Genomic DNA, 15,508 nt, shown 5'->3' with positions numbered 1-15,508 from the left:
TGAGTTTGCTGAAGGAATTCTTTATTTCTGTTTGCTGGTATTGACTGCAAAGAGGTGACTAGGGTATGGGAGAGAGCAGAATTTGGCCTAGTGCATTGTTGAGAGTTTACAGAGGCTGCACACAACTATTTCCCCTGGTTTCTCTAGTTATGCTGCATTCTGTTCAGTAATCTCTCTTACCTTCTCAGGCGCCCCATTGACTATATTTCCCAGGCCTCTTACAGCCATCTGACGGACAATACTGTTCCTGTCCTGTGACCTTTCTTCCAAGATGCGTAAGACACTCTTAAGGAACTTCTTCTCCCTGAGCATGGGATCACTCATTAGCTGAAATAAAATCAACATGCCCATTAGCCCCAATATGATCCTTAAGATTGGGAATAGAATTTGAGCAGACATAGAATACACGAAAAACAACAGGCTTGTGGATACAGCCTAATATGGCTACCCCTCTGATACTTGGCACATAACACACTGTAACTTTATCATTCCATACAAATGAGAAATGTCTTCAAACCATGCCGCTTTCCTTTTGGCCACTATAATAGGGATCCACTCACCTCTTGAGAGCCTCTTAATGGCTGGGACTGGTACCACCATCCTTTTCTCACCCCTGGTGCACCCTGCCAGCTAGCTGACCTCAGTGAGTCTTCTGTGGCTCAAGCCTCTGCCTGAGTCCCAAAGGCCAAATGAACCCCTTCAAGAACAGTCCCATTGCCCTCACTAGGGTCTCCAGCCCCAACTCTGGGTCCTTGAAATTCTGCCCTTTGTCCAAGCTCTCCATAAGCATTGTCCCCTTTGTGGGGCTCATGCCACAATAGATTGTAGGGGAACCTGGGCCTGCCCATAACTCTGGGTTCCAAACCATGGACCCTATAAACAGTAGCTAGGCTCTGCTTGATTTCAGTTCATTGTTGCTTCTTCCGACTGGCCACTTTTAGCTTCACCCCCACCCTCAGGATGAAAGTTATTAGGAACTCTCTTCCTGCAAACCCACCTTAAGCAAATGCTGCCAGAATCAAACTCTGGATATCCCCTGAACCCCCTGCCTGGAACTGACCTGCTAAGGCCCTGCAGCTCCTTTTAGCTGAGCCTGAGGCGCTCTGATTATCATAGAATAGCAGGGTTGGAAGGGACCTCAGGAGGTCATCTAGTCCAACCCCCTGCTCAAAGCAGGACCAATACTCAGACAGATTTTTTCCCCAGGTCCCTAAATGCCCCCCTCAAGGATTGAGTTCACAAGTTTGAGTTTAGCAAGCCAATGCTCAAACCACTGAGCTATGTTAGGATATAGATATTCAGGCCTGTCTGCAAAGGCCTATACTTTAAGAATTTAGGTGTAATCTTATCACTTAGCTAGTTATAGAGGTATAAAAGAAAGAATCAAAATCACTGTCTGTGGAATGGCCTTCTCTTACTGTGACAGGCTAAGGCCTTCAGCTAAGATGTACTTAGGCAGCCATAAGCTGGGAAGTTTATGGTCACATCCTCACATTCCAAACTAGTCACATTGAAATAAGGTGCTATTGGGCTATTAGGAATACAATCCTGTCCTGATATTCCTCCCACCTCCAGAGAAAGGGAAAAGCCTAGAAGATGTAAAAGGAAACTTAGTTTGATAGCATCCTGTCTGGCAAGAACTCACTTTATCAATAGACACAGCTGGAAAACCCTCATGTCTGTATAGATGTAGTTGTGAAATCCTCACTTTTGTATTGTTTCGTATGTTTATTTGCATGGCCTCTGTCTGGTTCTGTGATTGTTTCTGTCTGCTGTATAATTAATTTTGTTGGGTGTAAACCAATGAAGGTGGTGGGATATAATTGGTTAAATAACCATGTTACAATATGTTAGGATTGGTTAGTTAAATTTCAGTAAAATGATTGGTTAAGGTATAGCTAAGCAGAATTCAAGTTTTACTATATAGTCTGCAGTCAGTCAAGAAGTGGGAGGGGGGGAATGGGAACAGGGACCGGGGATGGGGGAATTAAAATCATGTCTTGCTAAAGGGGGAATGGGAACAGGGGATGGGAACAAGAACAGGGACACAGGCAAGGCTCTGTGGCGTCAGAGCTGGGAAGGGGGACACTGTCAAGATTCCTCCCCCACTCTGAACGTTAGGGTACAGATATGGGGACCTGCATGGACACTTCTAAGCTTAATTACTAGCTTAGATCTGGTAACACTGCCACCATCCAGAAATTTCAGTGTCTGGATCACTTTCTGTCCCCCCAAAACCTTCCCCTCCCTGGGCAGCCTTGAGAGGCTTTTTCAACACCGATCCAACCCCTTGGATCTTAACACAAGGAGAATTTAACCATCCCCCCTCCCTTCCCCCACCAATTCCTGGTGAGTCCAGATCCAATCCCCTTGGATCTTAACACAAGGAAAAAATCAATCAGGTTCTTAAAAAGAAAGCTTTTAATTAAAGAAAGAAAGGTAAAAATTATCTCTGTAAAATCAGGATGGAAAATACTTTACAGGGTAATCAGATTTATATAGCCCAGAGGAACCTGTGACACCTTTGTTGCCCTTCTCTAGGAACAGGCAGAATCCCACTGAAGATCACCTGAGCCTCGATTTCCTTAAGCGTCTTCCCTAGTCTGGCATAGTCTCCCTTGATATGTTCCAGCGAGAATCTAGCCGTATTATTCGTTCCCACATGAAGGACAATCAACGGATTCTTTCCCGCTCCCGTTAGGATCCTTTTCAGCCGCAGGTCCACATCCTGTATCTTAGCATCCGGCAGACAGCACACCCTTCTGTTCTCCGCATCAGCTCTAGTTACAGGCCTGTCTATTCTTCTCCATAAGGAGTCTCCAATCACGTAGACCTGCCTTTTCCTGGTGACAGTGTGATTCTCCGGTCTATCCCCTGCTCCCACTGGCTGCAAGTCCTCTCGATTCCTATTCACCCTTGCAATCCTCCACAACCCATCCCGTATCCTCCTGGGGCTCATATTTGGTGTGGTCTCCATTGACTCTTCCCCTCTTCCTGTAGGACTAGCGGCTCTTCTCTTCTTCCTTGCCCTCTCACCTTCAGCGACCACCTGCTGTGCCCCTTCTTCATTTTCCAACTCTGCAAACCTGTTCCTGAGCTCTAGTTCTCCTTCACTGGCCCCTCTTTTCCTCTGCCTGGTTCTCTTAGTCACATGCTTCCACCGTCCACTTCCACCATCAGTTACAGCTCAGCCTGAAAGCCTCAGCTGACAGGGAACATCTTGGTTCAGGGCTGGCTCCCGGCTTTTTGTGCCCCAAGCAAAAAAGAAAGGAGGGTGGGGCTGGTGCGCCGCCCCTTGGAAAGTGCTGCCCCAAGCACATGGATCTCTTAGCTGTGGGCAGAAATTCTCCAGGAGGCTTAATATTGAACAAGAAATGTGAAATGCCATATTTGTCTGTCTCCACTGTAACAGCATTCCAAAGCATGAAGGAGGAATTAACAAGATTTCCCCTTCCCAGGAAAGACTGCTTGAGGTTAGGTGATTGCCCATCCTTTATGCAGATTGCATCCTTCAGTTCTAACACCCAGATACAAATTGAATCCTAACTGTAACCTACACTGCCCATTTAGCTGCAGTGGTGATAGTGTGGGGGATTAGGAGCACTAGTGTTGCTAAGAAATGTGACCCCATGTTTTGTTATCCTGCATTTAAGATATTAGCAGAGCTTCATTTAGACAGCTAGAGGAGAAGTCCTGCTGCATTTTTTCTTCTAATTTCCCCCATCTCTGATGTTGGCTCCGTGGATGCAGAAGACACAAAATGAGGATTCATCATAAACATAAAACTGGGAGAAAAGAAGGGAGACCTCCCCCATAACATTCAATAGAAACTCAGATTCTCAGGAAAGTTTCCAGGTCCAGAGGCTGTAGGCCAGCTCCTCAAGTGGTGTAAATCAACACAGCTACAAGGAAGTCAACAGAGCGACACTGGTTTACAGCAGCTGAGGTTCTGGACATAGAAATGGAGAACATTACAACTAATCTATCTACATGCCTAGGCTTTCTGAATGTGTGTGTGACTATAGACTGGATCTAGAAAATACAGTGCTGACCCTTACCTCTGTCGGTTACCTCCTGCTCAGTCACAAATGTATTCATGTTTGAATCTTTCCTCAACACTTCCTCCAGACAGTCCTTTCTCCAAAGAGCTCCAGTACTGATAGGCAGTTGGCCTCTCAGTCTGTTGTGTCCAGGAGAGTCAGTTAAGATTATGGAAGCACTATTATGACATCAATGTGACTATGACATCACATACGCTGCTGCTGACCAGGGAAGTGCTGTAATTACATTAACTCTCTTCCTTTGCTGGAAAGGACTATGGTCAAGATCCTCAAAGGTAGTTAGGCTCCTAACTCACATTGAAATCAATAGATGTTAGGAACCTAAATACATTTCAATATCTGGACCCATACATGTAAGCAGTCCAATAGGTGGCTAAATTTGCTCCAGTCAGGGCCGGCTCTTGTTTTTTGCCACCCCAAGGAAAAAAAGTTTTAGCTGCCCTCCACCCCAGCCCTGGGCTGTCCCCCACCACCAGTGCCATCCCACACCCCCTGCCACCCCAGCCCTGGGCTCTCTTCCCCCTCACCACCTGCACCCCCTGCCGCCCCAGCCTGGGGTCCCCCCTCAAAACCTGACCTCCTCGTTCACCACAGCAATCCCCGTTTACACTTGCAGTGGGGATCAAACCATTTCTCTTATTTTTATTTCACTTTAGTATAAATCTCAACACCCCTCTCCCCCGTCCCCCACAACCCCATCTTTAGTGCTCCAAATGCACATGGAAGGCATAGGGACTAACCCTCAAACCTTGTACCCGGAAAGGGATGGGGATCTAATGAAGAGGGTTCAGGCAGAGAAGCGGGTGTGGGGGTGCTTGGGGGCTCTACACTGGCAGAGAAGCAGGGTGCAATGTACTCCCGGAGGAGGAGAGGGGGTATCAGGAGGGTTGTGGGAGAAGAGGTAGAAATGCGGGGAAATGCCGCGCTGCCCTGGGGAGACTCAGAGCAGAGCAGCAGCGGCAGCAGGACCCTCCCTGCATCCCACCACCTTTGCCTTTATTTCTGTCTTTCCTAAACAGCACATAGCCTTCAATACCTGTACTCCAGTCATGACTGCTATTCCACCATGTTTCTGTTGTCCCTATAATATCCAGGTTCACTTCCTGCATCAGTAGCTCTAGTTCTTCCATTTTGTTACCTAGGCTCCTCGCATTAGTGTACAGACATCTTAATTTTTGCCGTTTGGCTTCACTGACATTCTTTATTGGGTTAGGCACAGACATTCTACCACCAGTATCACCTATTAGATTGGTATCTACACTACCCTTCCTCCTTGTGTCCATCCTTCTGCCCACAGCTGGATCTTCTCTTACTTTGTTTTCTTCCCTCTCAATGGTCTGTAAGCCCCATCACAGCATCCTTAATGTTCTTCTCAGATATTGGATCAAGGACTCTCCAAGCAAACTCAATGGAGGACATTCTCATTATCCCCACTTTACAGATGGGGAAACTGAAGCACAAAGAGGTGAAGTGACTTGCCCAAGATCACCCAGAAAGCTACTGACAGATCCATGAATACAACCCAGTTCTTCCGAGTGCCAGTCCAGTGCCCAATCCACTCGGTCACACTCCCTCCCCTTTATAAGGGCAGGAGTCTGTCTGTTCCTTATGAGGGTGCACAGTGGACGCAATCAAGATGGGATTACTTATGGAGGAGATGGTGAGAAAGGATGCCAGAATCAAGACCAGGCAAAGTAACCACCTTCATCCTCAGTCCCTCTCTACTCCTCCCACCCCCACCCCCCCCGAAAATCTGAAGAACATGTAGCAGTGGTATACAAATGCTCTGTTTCCCTGTAGACACACGCTCACAAAAGCAGGCCTCCCTTTCATTTCATTTGATTGGTTCCTGTCCTCCCCACAATCTGCTGATATCACTAGTTATGTTATCCATCTTACTTAGGGCTAGATCATGTCCCATACCTGCATGTGAGTGGAGGAATCCCAACCTAGGAAGAGCACCAGGAGACATTCTGCCCCACTGAGTTCAATGGGATGTCTCACAGAGTAAAGGACTCCTTCAAGAGGGTAAAGGATAGGAGAATCTGATCCATCGGGATCAAGTATGGGAAAAAGAAGCAGGTGGCTCCAGAGCTGAACCCAAAGGAAACCTCACAGGTGCACCATGAAGCAAATCAATACCAAAAAAAAGCCTCACAGAACTCGTGTTTGGCTGGAACCACTGAGTTTTGCACAGCTCTAGCTGCTGCCTTTTGCAGAGCTTTTCTTAATGTGAAATTGAGCACTGCCAGGCCACTGGAGAGGGGATATTTACCTCTTCAGAACTGTCAGTAACTGTCTGTGATGCATAGGGGGCCCCAGCTCTTCCATGAGCCAGCAGCTACAGCGGCTGTTTTGAGGTCACTGAGCTTACTCTCACATGCATTATACAATGTTAGCATTTTAACGGAGACCTGCCTTGCACACACACTCTTTTGCATCTGCTTTGCCATCTGCAGTTTGCAGACTGTCTATTTTTTGCTCCTGAAAAATGTATTGGTTTCTGCCATGTTTATATTTGAAATCCCTATGCCACTTCTCAATAAGAGACGCTCACCAGGTGTGTACAAGAACATAGTTAATTTGATAATTTTCTTCTACCTTCAGAGAATAGGGGGATTTTTTTCAGAAGAGCTTAAATGATATCAGAGGCTATGTCCCACTCACTGTCAGTGAGATTTAGGCTCCTTGGTGCCCAAGTCACTTTTGAAAATGGACTTATGTTCTTAAGTCATTTATGTGCTATTGAAAATGTTGCTTTTGGCTAAGGTCCTGGATTGATTATAAGGAGATATTCACTTCATGAATACAGACTGCATCTCAAATAGGTCACATCTCAACACAACACAAGGGGTGGGGTGGGATCCTCACCCCTTCGCTGGCCCATCTATGTCTGGTGAAAGGACCAGAGTAGCATAGAGGGATCCTAAAAGCCTTAGTTCTGGCTAGGGGAGAACTCCCTTAGCACAAGCACTGTAGGAGACAGATGTAAAGCTGAAAGCGCAGACATGGAAGGCATAGACAAAGCCCTGGGTGAGATGATTTAGTTAGGGTTGGTCCTGCTTTAAGCAGGGGGTTGGACTAGATGACCTCCCGAGGTCCCTTCCAACCCTAATCTTCTATGATTCTATGAATGTTAAATTCCGGCATGGAGATTACCTGGACATCTCCCAACCATCTCCTCCAAATTCCTAGTTTAAAGCTCTGTTAATCAGTTGTGCCAGCCTCCATCCTAGAAGCCTATTTCCCTCCTTACTCAGGTGAAGTCCATCCCGAGAGAACAGTCCCCTGTCCATGAATGCCTCCCAGTGGCCATACATCCCAAAGCCCTCCTTATAGCACCACTGCCTGAGCCATCTGTTGATCGCCATAATCCTGTGACACCTTTGTTGCCCTTCTCTAGGAACAGGCAGAATCCCACTGAAGATCACCTGAGCCTCGATTTCCTTAAGCGTCTTCCCTAGTCTGGCATAGTCTCCCTTGATATGTTCCAGCGAGAATCTAGCCGTATTATTCGTTCCCACATGAAGGACAATCAACGGATTCTTTCCCGCTCCCGTTAGGATCCTTTTCAGCCTCAGGTCCACATCCTGTATCTTAGCACCCGGCAGACAACACACCTTTCTGTTCTCCGCATCAGCTCTAGTTACAGGCCTGTCTATTCTTCTCAGTAAGGAGTCTCCAATCACGTAGACCTGCCTTTTCCTGGTGACAGTGTGATTCTCCGGTCTATCCCCTGCTCCCACTGGCTGCAAGTCCTCTCGATTCCTATTCACCCTTGCAATCCTCCACAACCCATCCCGTATCCTCCTGGGGCTCATATTTGGTGTGGTCTCCATTGACTCTTCCCCTCTTCCTGTAGGACTAGCTGCTCTTCTCTTCTTCCTTGCCCTCTCACCTTCAGCGACCACCTGCTGTGCCCCTTCTTCATTTTCCAACTCTGCAAACCTGTTCCTGAGCTCTATTTCTCCTTCACTGGCCCCTCTTTTCCTCTGCCTGGTTCTCTTAGTCACATGCTTCCACCGTCCACTTCCACCATCAGTTACAGCTCAGCCTGAAAGCCTCAGCTGACAGGGAACATCTTGGTTCAGGGCTGGCTCTCGGCTTTTTGTGCCCCAAGCAAAAAAGAAAGGGGGGTGGGGCTGGAGTGCCGCCCCTTGGAAAGTGCTGCCCCAAGCACATGGATCTCTTAGCTGTGGGCAGAAATTCTCCAGAAGACTTAATATTGAACAAGAAATGTGAAATGCCATATTTGTCTGTCTCCACCGTAACAGCATTCCAAAGCATGAAGGAGGAACTAACAAGATTTCCCCTTCCCAGGAAAGACTGCTTGAGGTTAGGTGATTGCCCATCCTTTATGCAGATTGCATCCTTCAGTTCTAACACCCAGATACAAATTGAATCCTAACTGTAACCTACACTGCCCATTTAGCTGCAGTGGTGATAGTGTGGGGGATTAGGAGCACTAGTGTTGCTAAGAAACGTGACCCCATGTTTTGTTATCCTGCATTTAAGATATTAGCAGAGCTTCATTTAGACAGCTAGAGGAGAAGTCCTGCTGCATTTTTTCTTCTAATTTCCCCCATCTCTGATGTTGGCTCCGTGGATGCAGAAGACACAAAATGAGGATTCATCATAAACATAAAACAACTGGGAGAATAGAAGGGAGACCTCCCCCATAACATTCAATAGAAACTCAGATTGTCCGGAAAGTTTCCAGGTCCAGAGGCTGTAGGCCAACTCCTCAACTGGTGTAAATCAACACAGCTACAAGGAAGTCAACAGAGCGACACTGGTTTACAGCAGCTGAGGTTCTGGTCATAGAAATGGAGAACATTACAACTAATCTATCTGTATGGCCTAGGCTTTCTGAATGTGTGTGTGAATATAGACTGGATCTAGAAAATACAATGCTGACCCTTACCTCTGTCGGTTACCTCCTGCTCAGTCACAAATGTATTCATGTTTGAATCTTTCCTCAACTCTTCCTCCAGACAGTCCTTTCTCCAAAGAGCTCCAGTACTGATAGGCAGTTGGCCTCTCAGTCTGTCGTGTCCAGGAGAGTCAGTTAAGATTATGGAAGCACTATTATGACATCGATGTGACTGTGACATCACATACGCTGCTGCTGACTAGGGAGGTGCTGTAATTACATGAACTCTGTTTCTTTGCTGGAAAGGACTATGGTCAAGATCCTCAAAGGTATTTAGGCTCCTAACTCACATTGAAATCAATAGACGTTAGGAACCTAAATACATTTCAATATCTGGGCCCGTACATGTAAGCAGTCCAATAGGTGGCTAAATTTGCTCCAGTGTAGAATTCTCATTCTCTCTAAATCATTTTGAATTTTGGTTCAGTCCCTCTCTCAATTTGCCACATTTTCAAATATTGGTTTTATCTGAAAATCTGCTCCTGGTTGAATTTATATAAAATAAAATCACCAAACAAAGAAAGAGAAGAAACTGCCTTGGAGAATGCACAGTGACACTTGAGTGTGGTTGGTTTCCTTTGCTTTTTAATTCGATTGATCAAAAAGCTTGATGAAACCTTATTGGACTGTTTTACAAATATTGATTTTTATATTGTTTTACAATGTATTGAAATTTATAATTCGTTTCCCTGTCCTGGCAAACAAATCAACTAAATTCATTTTTATTGTTTTTAATACAGTGTGGTGTCATATGTAGGGCCATATGTAAAGCCAACACTTGATTTTGGAGATTATGTTGCCTTTAAAGCATTCAGAGTGATGTCACTCTTTGCAGCAAACCATATGGAAGAAGAATTACAATTACATTTGTCCCTTGCTATGTATAACTGATTTTGTGCCTCACCCTTTCTGATTTTGTCCTTACACATCAATGCTATTCTTTCGTACTCCTCCTTAATAATTCGTCCATGTTTCCACATTTTGTAGAATTTCTTTTTGATTTTCAGGTAATTAAAAAACTTCTGATGGAGCTATATTGGCCTCTTACTATTCTTCCTATCTTTCCTTTGCATTGGCAGTTGTGCCTTTAATATTGTCTCCTTGAGAAACTGAAGGAGAGCTTGAGAGCTTCCCTGAACCCCTTTATGCCTTAGATTTTTTTCTCATGGGACGCTACCTACCAATTCTCTGAGTATGTGAAAGTCTGCTTTTTCTAGTCCTTCTTCTATCATTCTCCCTCCTTCCTTTCCTTAGAATCATGAAATCTATCATTCATGATCACTTTCACCCAAATCACCTTCCACCCTCACATTCACAACCAGCTCCTCCTTGCTGGTCAGAATCAAGTCTAAAATGGCTGTCCCCCTGGTTACTTCCTTCATTTTCTGAAAGGAAGCATTGCCCCAAGTACATTCCAGGAACTTACTGGATAATTTTGTGTTTTGCCATATTCCTTTTTCAACAGATGTCTGGGTAAGTAAAGTCTCCCATTATTATCAGGATTTGTGTTTTGGATATTTCTGTTATTTGCTCTAGTAATGCCTCATCTCCCTCCTCTTCCTGATTTGGTGGTCTGTAATAGACCCCTACCAGGACATCACCCCTGTTTTTCCCTCTTTTATCTTTATTCAGACTCTTTCAGCCGGTCTGCTTCTCACCTCCTTATGGACCTCAGAACAAGTGTGCAATGCAATACCTCCTCTCTTTTTTTTCCAGCCTGCCCTTCCTGACCAAGCTATAGCCTTCTATACCAATATTCCAGTCATGAGATTTAGCCCAGCAAGTATCTGTGATGCCAGTTAAGCTCAGTTATGACTTATGTACTAAAACTCCCAGTTCTTACTGTTTATTCCCCATTATTATTACTCCTGTAGACATCTAAGATGTTAAGCAGATGCCCCCATGGATTTCCCTCTTGTTTCTCCTATAATTCTACTGCAATTTTCCACATCTACTTTTCTCCAAACATCTAATCCTCTATTAAGGTCACTTTTTTTTACCTGGTGGCTTTTTTCACCTGCCCCCTCTGAACTTAGTTTTAAGCTTTTCTCATACGGTTGGTGAGTCAGCGCATGAAGATGTTCTTCTCCTTCTTGGTCAGACGGACTCCATCTCTTCCCAGCAAACCTCCTTCCTGCAATAGCAGCCCATGGTAGAGGAAGTCAAACCCTCCCATAGACCCATCTTCATAACCCTATTATGTGGATATGCTACCGTTGAGAGTGTATTGAGCAGAAAGAACACTCAGTGCAGGAGACGAGAGGACTGAGTTAAACTGCAGATGTCAAGTTCACATACTTCCATTTTCAGTGACTAATCTCTTAAGCCAGTGGGGATGGCCATGGTACAAAAGTATTTCTGTAGATCAGCATGTGATTACTTGTATTGCAGCACTGCCTCATAGTCCCAGTCACAGACCAGGATCCCATTGCGCTAGGACCTGTACAGACATAGAACAAGATGGTCCTTAACTGTCATTAATTAAGACCTATTAACAGCACAACAAACAGACAAGAGGATAATAAAGCAAGCAAAAAAGCCCCCTCTGACCAGGTACCAGCATGTAACTAATAGAATGCTACATATTTAGGGAACTTTCTCTCTGATTCAGGGTCTGATGTGACTAAGCCCCTGTTCCATACCATTGTGTAAAGTGGGGACTTGTACAATTGCACAAGATGGAAAGTATATAGCAGCACACAGTTGAGGCCTACTCCATTTTTAGTACATAAACAGGAGGTCACTCTGCAAGAAGCTAAGGGCATGGTCAGCACAGAGAGTTTGCCTGCCATGACAACAGGGGCGGCTCTAGACATTTTGCCGCCCCAAGCATGGGGGGGTCCACTAGTCCTGCGGCGTCGGCGGACCTTCCACAGGCACCTGCGGGAGGTCCGCCGAAGCCGCGGGACCAGCGGACCTTCTGCAGGCAAGCCATCAAAGGCAACCTGCCTGCTGCCCTAGCGGCGACTGGCAGAGCGCCCCCAGTGGCTTGCCGCCCCAGACACGCGCTTGGAGCGCTGGTGCCTGGAGCCGCCCCTGCATGACAAACACTATCAGGGTTGGAAGGGACCTCAGAAGATCATCTAGTCCAACCCCCTGCTCAAAGCAGAACCAATCCCCAACTAAATCATCCCAGCCAGAGCTTTGTCAAGCCTGACCTTAAAAGCCTCTAAGGAAGCAGATTCCACCACCTCCCTAGGTAACCTATTCCAGTGAATCACCGCCCTGCTAGTGAATTTTTTTTTCCTAATATCCAACCTAAACCTCCCCCACTGCAACTTGAGACCATTGCTCCTTGTTCTGTCACCTGCCACCACTGAGAACGGTCTAGATCCATCCTATTTGGAACCCTCTTTCAGGTATGTCAAAGTGAGACTCAGGACTTACAGTTTGTCAGACCACTCTATTTTATTAGCACAGCGCTCTGCTAATAACACCCAGATAATGTGAGCACCATGCAAGATGCAAACTATCTTATTTATACAGATAAAAGGGCGGGAACTAAACAAAGAGACAAAGAGAGCAAAACTGTAAAATTTACCTGGGGCACAGCATGCATCTCCTACTTCCTTACTAACTCTTACCGATCTTCTGTTAATGTTTCGCCATTAGCACCATTGTTTATGCCTAATGTTTCTTTTCCTGGCACCTGTATTTCAGCATTTCTTATTTCTGCTTAAAGGTACATACAACATTTCTTTAATCCATTCTTATTTTTACAATATAATTCATTCTACTTTCACAGGTAGTTGAAAGCAGCTATCAAATCCCCCCTCATTCTTCTCTTCTGCAGACTAAACAATCCCAGTTCCCTCAGCCTCTCCTCATAAATCATGTGCTCCAGCCCCCTAATCATTTTTGTTGCCCTCAGCTGGACTCTTTCCAATTTTTCCACATCCTTCTTATAGTGTGGGGCCCAAAACTGGACATGATACTCCACATGAGGCCTCACCAATGCTGAATAAAGGGGAATGATCACGTCCCTCGATCTGCTGGCAGTGCCCCTACTTATACAGCCCAAAATGCCATTAGCCTTCTTGGCAACAAGGGCACACTGTTGACTCATATTCAGCTTCTCATCCACTGTAACCCCTAGGTCCTTTTCTGCAGAACTGCTGCCTAGCCACTCGGACCCTAGTTTGTAGCAGTCCCTGGGATTCTTCCGTCCTAAGTGCAGGACTCTGCACTTGTCCTTGTTGAACTTCATCAGATTTCTTTTGGCCCAATCCTCTAATTTGTCTAGGTCGATCTGTATCCAAGCCCTACCCTCCAGCGTATCTACCACTCCTCCCACTTTAGTGTCATCTGCAAACTTGCTGAGGGTGCAGTCTAAACCATCGTCCAGATCGTGAATGAAGATATTGAACAAAACCGGCCCCAGGAACGACTCTTGGGGCACTCCGCTTGAAACCGGCTGCCAACTAGACATGGAACCGTTGATCACTTCCCATTGAGCCCGACGATCTAGCCAGCTTTCTATCCACCTTATAGTCCATTCATCCAGCCCATACTTCTTTAACTTGCTAGCAAGCATACTGTGGGAGACTGTATCAAAAGCTTTGCTAAAGTCAAGTAATCCACTGCTTTCCCCTCATCCACAGAGCCAGTTATCTCCTCATAGAAGGCAATTAGGTTAGTCAGGCATGACTTGCCCTTGATGAATCCATGCTGCCTGTTCCTGATCACTTTCCTCACCTCTAAGCATGGGCAGCTCTAGGCATTTTGCTGCCCCAAGCACGGCAGGCAGGCTGCTTTTGGCGGCATGCCTGCGGAGGGTGCCCTTGTCCCGCGGCTTCAGCAGAGCTGCAGGACCAGTGGACCTTTTTCTAGTCATCCGGGACCTCCCCTGATTGCCATGAGTTTTCAAAGATCATGGCCAATGGCTCTGCAATCACATCCTACAACTGCTTTAGCACCCTCAGATGCAGTGCAGCCGGTCCCATAGACTTGTGCTAGTGCAGCTTTTCTAAATAGTCCTGAACCACTTCTTTATGCACAGAGTGCTGGTCACTTCCTCCCCATGCTGTGCTGCCCAGTGCAGTAGTCTGGGAGCTGACCTTGTTCGTGAAGACAGAGGCAAAAAAAGCATTGAGTACATTAGCTTTTTCCACATCCTCTGTCATTAGGTTGCCTCCCTCATTCAATAAGCGGCCCACACTTTCCTTGACTTTCTTCTTGTTGCTAACATACCTGAAGAAACCCTTCTTGTTACTCTTAACATCCCTTGCTAGCTGCAACTCCAAGTGTGATTTGGCCTTCCTGATTTCACTCCTGCATGCCTGAGCAATATTTGTATACACCTCCATGGCCATTTGTCCAAGCTTCCACTTCTTGTAAGCTTCTTTTTTTTTTGTTTGTTTAAGATTAGCAAGGATTTCACTGTTAAGCCAAGCTGGTTGCCTGCCATATTTACTATTCTTTTTATACATCAGGATGGTTTGTTCCTGCAACCTCAATAAGGATTCTTTAAAATACAGCCAGCTCTCCTGGACTCCTTTACCCTTCATCTTATTCTCCCAGGGGATCCTGCCCATCATTTCCCTGAGGGAGTCAAAGTCTGCTTTTCTGAAGTCCAGGGTCCATATTCTGCTGCTCTCCTTTCTTCCTTGTGTCAGGATCCTGAACTTGACCATCTCATGGTCATTGCCTCCCAGGTTCCCATCCACTTTTGCTTCCCCTACTAATTCTTCCCGGTTTGTGAGCAGCAGGTCAAGAAGAGCTCTGCCCCTAGTTGGTTCCTCCAGCACTTGCACCAGGAGATTGTCCCCTACACTTTCCAAAAACTTTCTTGATTGTCTGTGCATTGCTGTATTGCTCTCCCAGCAGATATCAGACTCCCACCATGACATCACCCTTGTCACTCACACTTCTAAACTTAATCCAGAGACTCTCAGGTTTTTCTGCGGTTTCATAGGAGCTCTGAGCAGTCATACTGCTCTCTTACATACAATGCAACTCCCCCACCTTTTCTGCCCTGCCTGTCCTTCCTGAATAGTTTATATCCATTCATGACAGTACTCCAGTCATGTGAGTTATCCCACCAAGTCTCTGTTATTCCAATCACATCCTAATTCCTTGACTGTGCCAGGACTTCCAATTCTTGCATTTATGGATAGGCACTTAAGATAACTCGCTGATCGTTCTGCTTTCTGAGTATGAGGCAGGAGTCCTCCCCTCTTGCGCTCTCCTGCTCGTGCTTCCTCCTGGTATCCCACTTCCCCACTTACTTTAGGGCTTTGGTCTTCTTCCCCCAGTGAACCTAGTTTAAAGCCCTCCTCACTAGGTTAGCCAGCCTGCTTGCGAAGATGCTCTTCCCTCTCTTCGTTAGGTGGACCCCTTCTCTGCCAAGCACTCCTCCTTCTTGGAACACCATCCCACGGTCAAAGAATCCAAAGCCTTCTCTCCCATGCCATGCGTGCTGGGGTCATTAATTGGGGCCCCATTATATTGTCCTGCCAACCAAGACTTCTGTTAGGGTTCCCTCTCCATTCTGAACTCCAGGGTACAGACATGG

The sequence above is a fragment of the Mauremys mutica genome, chromosome 20 (genome assembly GCF_020497125.1).
Source record: "Mauremys mutica isolate MM-2020 ecotype Southern chromosome 20, ASM2049712v1, whole genome shotgun sequence".
In the NCBI taxonomy this organism is placed as follows: Eukaryota; Metazoa; Chordata; order Testudines; family Geoemydidae; genus Mauremys; species Mauremys mutica.
Note: the sequence above shows the minus strand (reverse complement) of the source record.